Source organism: Protobothrops mucrosquamatus, unplaced genomic scaffold, assembly GCF_001527695.2.
Source record: "Protobothrops mucrosquamatus isolate PMUCROS unplaced genomic scaffold, P.Mucros_1.0 scaffold1418, whole genome shotgun sequence".
Classification (NCBI taxonomy): Eukaryota; Metazoa; Chordata; class Lepidosauria; order Squamata; family Viperidae; genus Protobothrops; species Protobothrops mucrosquamatus.
In genome coordinates, this window is record NW_015387603.1 from 578,567 (window position 1) to 592,526 (window position 13,960).

The 13,960-nt window shown below is 42.3% G+C and overlaps 1 pseudogene; it reads right to left on the reverse strand.

Annotated features, from left to right (window-relative positions):
• The window catches only part of LOC107292780, an 18,272-nt pseudogene extending 7,071 nt beyond the window's left edge, over nucleotides 1-11,201 (reverse strand).
• Nucleotides 11,202-13,960: the final 2,759 nt, after the last annotated feature.

Here is a 13,960-nt window from a genome sequence, read left to right on the forward strand (position 1 = left end):
CTCCCTCCCTCCCTCCCTCCCTTTCTCTCTTTCTGCCCTTGGTCTGCCAGTCCTCTTCCCCCACTATTTCTCTCTCTCTCTCTTTCCTCTCTCTCTCTTTCCCTCCCTCTTTCTCTCTCCCTCTCTTTCTCTCTCTCTTTCTCTCTTTCTTCCCCCCCCTCTCCCTCTCTCCAATCTTCTGATCACCTGGCAAGCTGGCTTCAAGCTGTTCTCCAACAAGCTCAGGGGTAGGCAACCTCGGCTCTTTTATGACTCATGGACTTCAATTCCCAGAATTCCTGAGTCAGCATAGCTGAGCTAGCTAGCTCTCTCCTGCCCTGCCTCTTCCTGCTTCCTACAGAGACGCAGGAAAGGGAGGAGCCCCGCCCAAAAAGCTTTTCAGCTTGTCGGAAAACACTGTGAGTCTACTCTCTTTTTTTACACACACACACACACACACAGAGAGAGAGAGAGAGAGAGACAGACAGACAGACAGACAGACAGAGACAGAGACAGAAGCAGGGAAGCGCAAGTGCCTCTCTCTGTCTCTGTCTCTCTCTGCAAATGGCAGAGGAGGCTGGGAGCCACAGGGGAAGGCTCAAAGAGCCGCATGCGGCTCCGGAGCCGCAGGTTGCCGACCTGTGTTCTAGTACATATTAAGGATGTAAAAGTAGAAGGCCGAGGCTGTAATGTTATCATTTTATTCGACTGCACTAAAGAGTCAGAAGTCAATGATTTTCCTTTTTCCCCTTTCCCCTATACTTCTTTCTCTTCCCTTCCCCCCAGTTCCTATTATTTTCATATTTTTTGGTATTTTATATCTTGATAAGCTTAATAAAATTATTAAAAGGAAAGAATAGTTTGAACATATTGTTTATTATATCCAACTCCTTCTGGACCCCCAAGAGGAAGTCCTCTCACCTGCCAGTCAGTCTTCTGCTCCTCCGCCTGGCTCAGGAGGAAGCCTTCCACCAGGGCCACCGCCTGGGAGCTGGTCTCTGCTCCACACTCCCGCACCCAGCTCTCCATCTCCAGGGGCAGAAGGGCCAGGAACTGCTCCAGAACAACCAGGTCCAACATCTGCGCTTTTGTGTGCTTTTCTGGTCTCAACCATTGGCTAGAATAGTAGTGCAGTTGGCTGCAAAGTCCTCGGTGACCTTCATCCTCCTGATACTGGATGCTCCTAAAGTTCCAGGACTGAACTTGTGAAACGAGGGTTCCATCGTCCAGGATCTTCTGCCCAGTTCTTGCCCAGATCTCCTTACCGATTCCAGACTGAACACTGGAAGGGCCTTTTCCAATTCCCCCACTTGCTAAAGAAAGGCTTGCCATTCTTTCTCCGTCCTGTAACACAAATCCAAATGAGTTCAAGGAAACCAAATTATTTTTTATTCATAGCAATGTGCACTTAGCCATGGGAATCAGAACAAGCCATTAACCCTCTTTGCCAAAGAGATAAATTTGTCTCTAAAGAACATGAACAAATGACCTCCTTTTGCAATTCTCTGATAGAAAATAAATTCAAACAACTCAAAAGTAGTGGATTGGATCATTCATCGACACTCATCCCCATAGAAGGAAGTATTTTTCTGACCTGGTAAACTGAAGACTTCAATAAGAAGATTCAGTGTATTTGATATTTTGGATCATTTCTATTTTTTTTACTCACAAGGAAAGACTTGCTTTTTAAAAATATAGATCTACAGCAGGGGTGTCAAACTCAATTTCATTGAGGGCCGCATCAGCATTGCGGTTGCCCTCAGGGGGGTGGGTGGGTGTGGCCAGGGTGGGTGCGGCCTACTGGGTGGAAGTGGATAAAGTGGGTGTGGCCTACTGGGTGGGTGTGGTCAGCTCTACATCGTTTGGGTCAAGGATGCCTGTGGGGGCCTGGGCAGGAGTGGGATAGATCTGAGGGTCTCTGGCAGAAGGGGGTGGGACTGGGGCAAGTGCCAAGGCATGGTCCACTGGAGGAGCCTCACTGTTCCTCTCAGGCCATGCGGGGGGGCGGCTTATGGAGCTAAGACATTGTACAAAAATTGTACATTGGCTCCCAGCTGGCCTGGGCCAGGGCCAAGGCAGAGGGGGCCGTTCCCTCACTGTTTCCAGGATAGCTTCGCGAGCCACATTAAAACCACTTCGCCGGCCGCATCCGGCTCCCGGGCCTTGTGTTTGACATGTCTGATCTACAGGGTTCACACAGCATACAAAAATTCAGAACAAGTTAACAAAGCATGAACATTCAGTTCACAAAAAATGTAATGCCATTCAATTGACTCTGGCTTAGGATGCTCCATTTCTCTTCCTTCCTTCACACAGGCAGGCAGGTTCACACAATGTGTCCTAAGCACAAAAAAGTCAATCAGATCTAGGGGCTCAGTTCATATGAAACACAAAGGCTTAAATGCACAAAGCTTAACGTAATGATCTGGTTCACTATCCTCCTAAGACAAATTGAGCTGCAGAGGAGCCAAACTTAGTTTATTGTCATCCAGCACAGAGTGAGAACGAGGCATAATCTTTTGTATCTCTTCTTTTCAAACCTTATTTCCTCCTTGAGATTTGCCATGCAAGCTCTCCCCCTACCCAGGAGCTTTTCCCAGGAAATGGGGCGTGAAGGACTATCCAGGTCCCTCCTTTCCTTTCTGGCCTCTGGATTTCTTCCTGAGGGCAACATGCGTGGTCTAGACTAGCTCTGCTTTGTTCCCTGCCTGTTACAATCATGGAAAAGGACAGCCAGGAGATATGGGATCTGGGGGTCTCCCACTCCTAAGATTGAACCTGGATGAGGACTTGGCATATGCCACTTCTTTCCTTCTCTAGTGCAAGAACTGTCTGCCTCTCTTTGTATGGGAAGAAACCCCCTCCCCCAAACCACACACACACCTTTGTCATCCGTGGCTCTTTCCTTCAAGACTTTCTTGCAGCCTTTTTAACCGCTTGCGAAGTTCAAAGGGTTAAAGAGGGAGAGTCCAGCATCCTAGAAAGGCAAGACTTAGTTATGTCACTTCCTTCCCAACCGGCCACAACGCTTAAATGCATGGTGTTCCTTTCTCTTTGCAGAGGGATTTTCTGTGAATGGAAAGTGCTCATGGAACAAGTAGAGAGGGAGCATTTCCCACATGGGGCCAGGAGGGGGCTCTCACGTTTCCCTTGATCAGGAAGCCTTCTCAATGTGCTTTAGGCCAGTGTTTCTCAACCTTGACAATTTTAAGGCATGTGGACTTCAACTCCCAGAATTCCACAGCCAGCATTGCTGGCTGTGGAATTCTGGGAATTGAAGTCCACATGCCTTAAAATTGTCAAGGTTGAGAAACACTGCTTTAGGCAATGTTATACTTCAGTAGAGTGTTGTATTTCAAGCTTATGGCCACCCACTCACACTCTCACTGCCCTGGAAAATAGCCACACTTTCACCCACACATTGAGGCACAAATGGTTCTTTAAAATACAGGGAGACTCAGTGAATTTAAAATAACAGATGTTTACTGGTTACAACGTATATATTTGTTCTTTTTCACATGTATACACACATCCACGCTCATCCACACTTATCTAAGTCCTTCTCAACTAGGCTGGCTGGCACTAGCCAGAGGGACAGAAGCTGCCAGCTGCCAACTCTAGATGCTTTCAGAGGCAAGGAAGAACCGGGACCTGCCCCAGCAATGATACTGGAACCCATCAACCCATAGATCATGAAATCTAATAAATGTCTTCCTCTTATGTAAGTTGGAATTTTAAAAACTATTTCAGCTCCACCATAAGGAAGAGTCAACTTCTTTCTAAGGGAGACTTAGCAACAAAACCTTTGGGCTCAATTCTGGGTGTAAGTCGATGACTATAACATGTACATCAGCTGATTTCCTGAGGGAAAGGGAAAATACAAATCTAGTAAATGAATGTTCTTCTCTGAGTTGGAGGTTCAGTCACGGTTTCCGTTCCCCCAGAAGAAATAGTCAACTTCCTTCTATTCTTACCTGTGAGGGAGAACATAATTTCAAAAGTCATAATTAATAACATGGGAGGAGGTATGCTTTAGAAGAGAAAACATAAAGAGAAAGTTAGGATCTATCAGAGGAGTGGAAGAACCTTATATTACTTCCTGAGGTGACAGGGTCTGGATCTTCCTGAGAGATCTTCCTGAAAAACAGATCTTGAGTAAAAGTTGATGGATGCTGCTTTCCCTCAGGATCTCTGATCTCCACTGCAAAAGACTTGAAATAGTATGCAGGAGAAAAGAATGAATGGACATCACACAGCCTTCAACTCAGGCTACCGCATGGGAGCTGGTCTCTTCTCCAGCATCTTCTGCCCAATTTTTGCCCACATCTCTCCACAGATGCCATACTGAGCATCGGAAGGGCCTTTTCCAGTTCCCCCACTTGCTAAAGGATGACATGCCATTCTTTTTGTTTGTCCTGTGATGCAATTCCAAATGTGTATTTCTAAATGCTTTTTCATTCATAGCAATGTTCATCTAGCCACGGGAATACTACAAAAAGCCATTAAGCCCTCTTTGACAAAGAGATAAATTTGTCTCTACTAGAAGATCAACAAATGACCTCCATTTTGCGATTCTCTTATAGAAAAGAAGTAGTGTGTCATGTTTCCGATAGACGAGACCAAACAAATCAGAGTTCCGAGGCTTGAGGTTTCCTCAAAGAACATGTTTATTGGCTACATAGCATCGGCATGGTCAAAAGTGAAACCAAGACTGAAATTCCCTCCAAAGACATATATTATTACAAGGTTAAGTTTCCCACCCCAGTGCTATGCAATGTTATGTTTCCCAATAGAATAGTTTGGTGGGCTTTCTAACCATATGCCCACCCAATCGACAGAAATGATCTTGGTTCCCATGGAGAGTAAAATGTTTAGACTAATAGAAATCCTCTGCAACCCCTCTCAATCCTGCGGCAACCTAGAACAAGGAAAATGGCTGCAGCCAGGTTCGTTGTAGAGTTGACATAGTGGATTGGACCATTCAACAACACTCATTCCCATGGAAGGAAGTATTTTTTTGAGATGGTATATTGATGAGTTCCACCAAGAATATTCAGTGTATTTGGCATTTTGTATTATTTCAATTTCTTTCTATTCACAAGGAGAGACTTGTTTTTTTAAAAATATACACCTACATTTATCTATAAGCAGGGTTCACGCAACATACAAAAACCAGAAAAGGTTAACAAAGAACGAATAGAATAGAATAACAGAGTTGGAAGAGACCTTGTAGATCATCTAGTCCAACCCAAGCAGGAGACCCTACACCATTTCTGACAGATGGCAGTCCAGTCTCTTCTTGAAAGCTTCCAGTGATAAAGCTCCCACAACATCTGAAGACAAACTGTTCCGTTGGTTGATTGTTCTCACTGTCAGAAAATTTCTCCATATTTTCCACTGTGGCAATGTCCTGGTAAAACCTTTCACCATGTTTGTCTCTCTGACTGCGCCTAGATTTCTGAGGGAGAAATCCAAGTGTGAATGCAGAAAATGCATCTTCAGTGACATGTTGCACTTCATGGTCTTGTATGCTGTAAGACGTTTGTCAACCAGATGAATATAGTTTGGTGCTCTGCAGTTGCCAAGAAAATTCTCAATGACATCTCTGAATGATTTTCTCTGGTCACACTAACAGGTCTTCAAACCGCTTGTCATTGATGATATATCTATTCTGTGGACCAACAAAAATGCCTTCCTTAATCTTGACATCAATTATTCTTGGAAACATCTGTCTCAAATAACAAAAACATTCACCTTCCTTGTTCACTGCTTTGAAAAAACATTTCATCAGTCTGAAGTTTATGTGAAGCGGAGGCAAAAATTTATTTGTTGGGTCAACAAGTGGTTCAAGTGCCATGTTTTTCTGGCCTGGAACCAAATTCTTTCAGAATGGCCATTTCTTTTTAAGGTAATGCAACTCTCTTGCATGGCTTTCCCATCTGCATATGTAACAACAGTACTTGGTATATCTGAGCTGCATTCCAAGCAGCAGAGCCATTATTTTTATATCTCCACAGATATTCTAGTTTTACTTAATGTATTGGATGAGCTTCAACAACAGTTCCATGTTTTCATGGTTGGCATGTGTGCAGTACATCCAACATACTGAAGGGCATGTACATTGCCATTGTGTAAAAAGAGAAGATTCCTATAAAGTGGTACACAATATATTAAATTACAGATTATTTTCATGGTTAGCAGCTAAAAATCTGTAAGATACATCAAAGGTGTTCAGGATGCAAAATCTTTGTTGTCTAGTATTATTTTCTGATATTTTCACATCTCACAGGCAGTTCCCCTTCTCATTTCTGTGTGTTTGGTCAGAGGGAACTGAAGTAATTTTTCAAAATTTCATATTTTCTTTTGGTCCCCACTGATTTCCAAAGATCTCTCTTCTTGCTTGATCGTTTGCAATGTCAGCACACTACAGTCACTTTCATCCTCACCCTCCTGAATATCCTTAACTAGGTATAAAAAGATAGAAAAAGTCATGAAAAATTCAAAATGCAATTTCTCTTAGTTGTCATTTTTAATTCAATACCCAAATAATTTAATAGGGCAATTCAATATAATAATGATAATGATGATAATAATAATAATGATGTTTGAAGGGATCTTGGAGGTCATCTAGTCACATTCAATCTCACTCTGTAAACTCTGATGGAATTTGAATTCCCTTTGAATTATAATATTCATTCAAATCCAATGAATTTGGCCTTTCCAAATTGTTGCAAGAACAGAAAAGTGTAGAATCCACTGAAAAATGGTGTTTATTTCTGCATCAGAGAAATACAGCTCCTTCTGCTGCTTGGGGAAGCTGTGCCTATTAAATATCTGCTTGTTCATATCCCTCCAAAAACCATCATCAAATGGGAAGAAGAAACAATTGGGAGCAGGAAGCTCATTTATAAAGACACAATAAAGACAAAATCTTCATAACATAACAGCCCAGCAATATAGGTGCCTAAAATCACCAATTTCTTGGAAATGACCAACAGGAATCTGGAGCAAGCATATACTTAACACACAAAAAAATCTCTTATTACATGCAATAGCATGTGCCACCTCCAAATGATAGTAGCTTGAAAAATTCACAGTTCATAATTAAAATAGTACATACATAAATAGGAAATGCAAAAACTTAACCAACTAAATCAAGAACTAACATAGATACTCACCTAAATGTATCTCTATATGGGAAATTGGGTCATTGTTCCTTCTGTAGCTCTTTTCACATGCCCGAGATTTATATGGCTTGGGCCCTGTATGAATCCTTTTATGGGAAGTAAGATTACTGCGTTGGCTGAAGCCCTTTCCACACTCCATGCATTTAAATGGCTTCTCCCCAGTATGGGTCCTTTGATGGGAAGTAAGATGACTGCTATAAGTAAAGGTCTTTCCACAGTCCATACATTTAAATGGCTTCTCCCCTATGTGGATCCAGTTATGGGAAGTAAGATGACTGCTATAAGTGAAGCCCTTCCCACATTCCATACATTTAAATGGCTTCTCCCCTGTGTGGATCCTTTTATGGGAAGTAAGACTACTGTGTTGGCTGAAGCCCTTTCCACACTCCATGCATTTATATGGCTTCTCCCCTGTATGGATCCTTTTATGGGAACTAAGTTGAATGCTATGAGTAAAAGTCTTTCCACAGTCCATACATTTATATGGCTTTTCCCCAGTGTGAATCCTTTTATGGGGAATAAGTTGACTGCTATGAGTAAAGGTCTTTCCACATTCCATGCATTTAAATGGTTTCTCCCCAGTGTGGATTCTTTTATGGGAAGTAAGATTACCATGTTGGCTGAAGCCCTTTCCACACTCCATGCATGTAAATGGTTTCTCCCCTGTGTGGATTCTTTTGTGGGAAGTAAGCTGAATGTTATGAGTAAAGGTCTTTCCACACTCCATGCATTTATATGGTTTCTCCCCTGTGTGGATCCTTTTATGGGAAGTAAGATGACTGCTATAAATAAACGTCTTTCCACACTCCAAGCATTTATACGGCTTCTCTCCTGTGTGGATCCTTTTATGGGAAGTAAGATTACTGTGTTGGCTGAAGCCCTTTCCACATTCCATGCATTTATATGGCTTCTCTCCTGTGTGGATCCTTTTATGAACAGTAAGAGACCAGTTTTCACAGAAGCCTTTTCCACACTCTGAGCATTTATATGGCTTCTCCCCTGTGTGGATCCTTTTATGGGAAGTAAGTTGAATGTTACGACTAAAAGTCTTTCCACATTCCATGCATTTATATGGTCTCTCCCCTGTGTGGATCTTTTTATGTGAGGTAAGATGACCACTGTAACTAAAAGTTTTTCCACACTCCACACATTTATATGGCTTCTCCCCTGTGTGGATCCTTTTATGAACAGTAAGACTACTGGGTTGACTGAAGCACTTTCCACATTCAATGCATTTATATGGTCTTTCCCCTGTATGGATCGTTTTATGGCAAGTAAGTTGAACGCTCTGAGTAAAGGTCTTTCCACACTCCATACATTTATAAGGCTTCTCCCCTGTGTGGATTCTTTTATGGGAACTAAGGTTACTCTGCTGGCTGAAGCCTTTTCCACACAACATGCATTTAAATGGCTTCTCTCCCATGTGGATCCTTTTATGAGATGTCAGGGACTCATTATCTCGAGAAAGACTGAAAGTCCCATTGTAATTTTTTCCATCATTCCTGCACATATAATCTTCTCCTTTCGTTTGGGTTGGATGGTGCTTATTTATATTGAGTGTGTTTTTGAATAATCCTACACCTTTCCCAGTGTATTCTTTCTTGTGTTTGCCTTGTTGGGTATGAACGTCTTGAATCTGTGCATCAATGGAAGATGAGCTTCCCTTATTCCAGTTATATGACTGGTTTCTCTCACAGTTTTCTAGTTCCATTTGAACTGCATGTTTCCCCATTCCTTTTCCATGTCTGATACATTGGAATAGTTCGACTGAATCTTTATTCTTCTGCCCATAAGTACCTTCAAAGGAAAAGAGAAATGAAAATGGTAATAAGGTTAGAGAAAAATATCACACTCTCAGAAATCATATGAATTCCCTTTTGAGTTTTCTTTTTTCCTGCCTTTTTCTTCTGTGTGCCATGTGCTCTGTGACTTACCTCATGATGCTCCTGTTGTATTGTATATGTGGTATGTATATGTATTTATATAAAGCCATAAGTTCTTGTCAGCGTCTCTAACTTCATTTGTACACCTGCTGCACAATTCCCTGACAGATTACGGGACCAGAAGCGACCTAAAGTGACAGTAGTAAATTTCTCTGAGGTAAAAGTTTCTTCTTGAGCCTGAGGGAGGTTGAGGACGATTCGCCTGTAAAGACAGCATGATGCTATCTGTTATAGAAATGGGAGGAGGATTTCCTTTGGCTGGTCTTAATGAGAGAAATTATCTCTCATGGAGCCTAAAAATGGAAAGGAAGGATTTGTGGACAGTTGTAAGCAATCCTCCAGCAGATCTCAATGAGGAACAGCAAAAGTGAAATGAAAAAGCACAAGCCAGAATAATTTTGTGCTTGGAATATAGTCAGGTAATATATGTGCATGGACTAACATTTGCTAGAGGATGCTGGCTTGCCTTATACAGAATTTATGTCAGAGAGGCAGCAAGGAGCAAAGTAACTCTTACCAGAAAACTTTTCTAGAACAAGGCTAAAGTCTGGAGAAAGTCTGTCAGAACATCTGCCTATTCCAGGTCCTTGGAAAGAACATGATAGGTGGATTGAAAATGCCAAATCCAATCTAAACATGTGGATGACTGTGCAAAGAACCACAATAAAAAGAAATAGCTGTGGCATCTCATTACAAAACTCTCCTGAACCCTTCTGATGGGACAATAGGAAACCCTTACCAAGAGAGGTCACGTTCCTATAATTGTCCATCATGACTTCCCAATGGAGTGCTTTTTGATCAGGATCCAGCTCAGACCATTCCTCCTCGGAGAAATACACAGCAACCTCCTCAAAGGAGACACGGTCCTCCTGACAGGGGAAAAAAAAATACAGATCAGGCCCAGGAGGAATATGAAGAACTGACCTATTATTTACAAATTCCCAACGCAAAGATATGCACTAAGGTAAATGGTTATTATGCTTGGTAGGATTCTGTGGTTTGGGTGAGAAAATGGACAAATCAAAAACTTTTGACTGAAGAAATATTTCAGACAAGTTTTATCAACTTGATTGATACTGCAGGACTTTCAGTGCCATTCTGTGAAAAGTAACCCCACTGGATGAATTGATCTACTGTCTGTCTATCAGTCCATCTATCCATCAACAAAAGACTCTCAGTGTCTGGAAGGAATCAATTGGCAGGTGGGCTTTGGAAACCCCTCCCACTATTGACTCCAAAGCTCCCTGTGTTTGCAGAAGGAGATGGCGGATGGATTCTTTGCAGCATGGTGTCCCCAGTAGGACCAATCCTACCAACACTTTCATGAAAGTGCTGGGAGAGAACAGCAGAGATTTGTAGTGGCTGCTATCAAATCCAGAGATATGCAACTCAGTTTCTACTCCATCTCATATTGCAAGGAAGCTGCTAGTAGTCTGAGATATAGACTGAGTAGGAAATAAGAAAAGAGAGAACTTTTCCTGAAGTGGACATTTCTTAGCATTGCAAAGCTGAATTTGGTCTTCAAATCTAGGCACAAGAAATTACGCTGCAAGCTAAAAGTGCCTTGATTGCGTTCAGAACAATTTTTACTTAGGGATTATTCCATCTGGCCATCTTCATTAGATATTTATAGTCTGCCTTATGTTTTAAGCTGATCTGCTTTATTGGTTCATACAACAATCATTGGTTGCAAAGAAGGGTTTTTAAAAGTGGCAATAGTGTGAGTAGTTAATTTTGACATCCTTGCACAATTCCAAATCAAAGAATTACAAACAACAATGAGTCCCTTGAGAATTTCATAAAGAAATTAATTACTGAAAACTAGAAAGAATAATCAGCATGAAGAGAGTTCCATACTGGTCTTTAACAAAAAATATTTCCTAATAATAATCTCTTGAATCTTCTATATTGTTCAGGACCACAAAAATGACTCAAGCCAAAAGAAAGAGTAAAATGTAAGAAAACAATTCTATGTATACCAACATGAAAGAAAGACAGAATAAAAATCCCATAAATTTCCTCTTCTTACCTGAGTTGGAGGTTCAATCATTGTTCCAGCTCCATCATAAGGAAGAGTCAACTTTCTTCTATTCTTACCTGTGAGGGAGACAGAATTTTAAACCGCATAATTAAAAAAGTAGGAGGAGGTGTTCTATAGAGGAGAAGACGAAGAGAAGATGAGAAAGCTAGGGTCTTTTAGAGGAGTGGAAGGACCTCTGTATTACCTATTGAGATGTCCTGATTTGGAACTTCCTGACAGATCCTCCTGAAAAACAGTTCTTGAGGGAAATTTGATGGAGGCTTCCTTTCCTCGGGATCTCTGGTCTTCACTGCAAAGGACTTGAAATAATAGGCAGGAGAAAATAATTAACAAACATCACACACCATGAAGAGGATTCTTGTTCTATGGACACCAATTCAAACCCCACAATGTCCATCAGTGAGGCTAGAAAAAAGAAACAGCTGTCCCATATCTTTCTTGGAGAATGGATAACGAAACAATGTCCCAAATAATTAGTGAAACTCTCCACATATTACGAATGCTACAGAACGCTGGTAGGTAAGGTTTAAAAATTCAATATATTGTCTATTTATTCGGTTTAAATACTGCCCATGTAGCCGATAAGGCAATATTACATTTAAAGCTCTTTTAATCTCCCATGATGATGGTCTCTTACCTGCAGCTCAACCTGCTCCTTCTTCTCCTCTGCCAGACTCAGGAGGAAACCTTCCATCAGGGCCACTGCCTGGCAGGTAGTTTCTGCTCCACACTCCCGCACCCAGCTCTCCATCTGAAGGGGCAGAAGTGCCAGGAACTGCTCCAAAACAACCAAGTCCAGCATCTCCTCTTTTGTGTGTTTTTCTGGTCTCAACCATCGGCTACAAAAGTAGTAGAGTCGGCTGCAAAGCCCTCGGGGACCTTCATCCTCCTGATATTGGACACTCCTGAATTTCCAGGGCTGAATGTCTGAAAGGGTGGTTTTCTCCTCCTGGATCCTCTGCCCAGTTCTTGCCCAGATCTCCCTACGGCTCCCAGGCCGGATACCAAAAGTGCCCTTTCCCGTTCCCTCACTTGCTAAAGGTTCACTTTCCATTCTTTTTCTGACCTGTAATGCAACTCCAAATGGGTCCAGGGAATCTTGTGGATCTCCTAAGACCTTTTCATTCACAGGAACATTCCTCTGGTCAGAACAGGTCATTATTGTCTTGTCCAACAGACATTTTTGCCTCCACAAGAGGATGTACAAATGGCATCCAATTTGTGTATCCGAGATGAATTAGAAAGTGGTGGATTTAGTCACTGAAGGACACTCATCCCAATGGAAGAAAGTATTTTTCTAAGATAGTATAGGATTAAAGTGGCAATGAGCAGTTAGTGCCTGTGCATGAATATCTAATATTTATTTGTATCCCACTTTTATTACAGGTAGTTGACCTACAACCATTTGTAGAATGACCATTCAAAGTTACAACGGCACCAAAAAAGTGACTTATGATTGTTTTTCAAATTTATGACCATTGAAGCATTTGGACACTTGGACACTGACTGGCATGTATTTATGAGGGTTTTAGTGTCCTGAGTTCATGTGATCAAGGTAGGGTTTGCTTTATAAAAACCCACATGTGCATTTGCCTACAAGCAGGGTTCACACAACATGCCAAACTCTAATAGGTTAACCAGCCATGAAAGTGCAGTTCACATAAAATGAAATGACCTGCTTTAGGATGTTCCATTTCCCTTTCTTCAGGGTTTGCTTTTTAAGAGCCGAATCACACAATTACAGGCAGGGCAACTTCAGACAACATGCTCTAAGCACAAAACATGTCTATGGGCGGCCACAGAAATCGAACAAATAAATAAAACAGAGTAACCAACTGCAGGGGCTGCAGTCAAAGAAACACAGGGGTTGAGGATGTCCTGGTTCACTCACCCTCCTAAGATAAATTGAACTGCTGAGGATCCATCCCTATTTTAGTGTCATCCAGCACACAAGGAGAATGCAGGCACAACCTTCTGCAGTTCCTCCCTTGCAGCTATTTTCTTATGTCCTGCTTGAGAGTTGCCAGGGAAGCAATCTCCCCACCGCCACCACCACTCGGGAACTTTACCGAGGATATGGGGCGTGAAGGATTCCCCCAGGACCCTTCCTCCTCTCCGAGGATCTGGATTTAATCCTGGGGCAACGCGGCTGGTCTGGAGCACGGCTTTCCCTCTACCAGCTGCGTGCCTGGAAACGAGCGGCAGGGTAACATGGGATCCGGCCTCTCCCTCTCCCGGGAGTTAGAAGACCGAGCCTGCACGAAGATTTGGCATCTGTCCCTTCCTTCGCTAGCCCGAGAACTCTCTGCCTCCCTTTGCACGGCAAGAGACACCCTCCCCCGCCACTTGCCCCGCCCACCTCTAGGTCTCTTCCGCTTAAGATTTTCCTGCAGCCTATTTAAGCCCCTGAGAAGCTCAAAAGGGGTTAAAAAGAGAGAGAATGGAGCATCCTATAGTATAGTGGCAAGACTTATTGATGTCACTTCCTTCCCACTCTCTATGGTGAACCACCTGTTATACGTCCTCCAAGTAGTAGCCCAATGCTGAAGCGCATAGTGAGAGAGACAGAGAGAGACCTCTGCTGGATTCTGTGTGCAAGACAGCTGCAAACGGGAGAAGAAGAAGAAGAAGAAGAAGAAGAAGAAGAAGAAGAAGAAGAAGAAGAAGAAGAAGAAGAAGAAGAAGAAGAAGAAGAAGAAGAAGAAGAAGAAGAAGAAGAAGAAGAAGAAGAAGAAGAAGAAGAAGAAGAAGAAGAAGAAGAAGAAGAAGAAGAAGAAGAAGAAGAAGAAGAAGAAGAAGAAGAAGAAGAA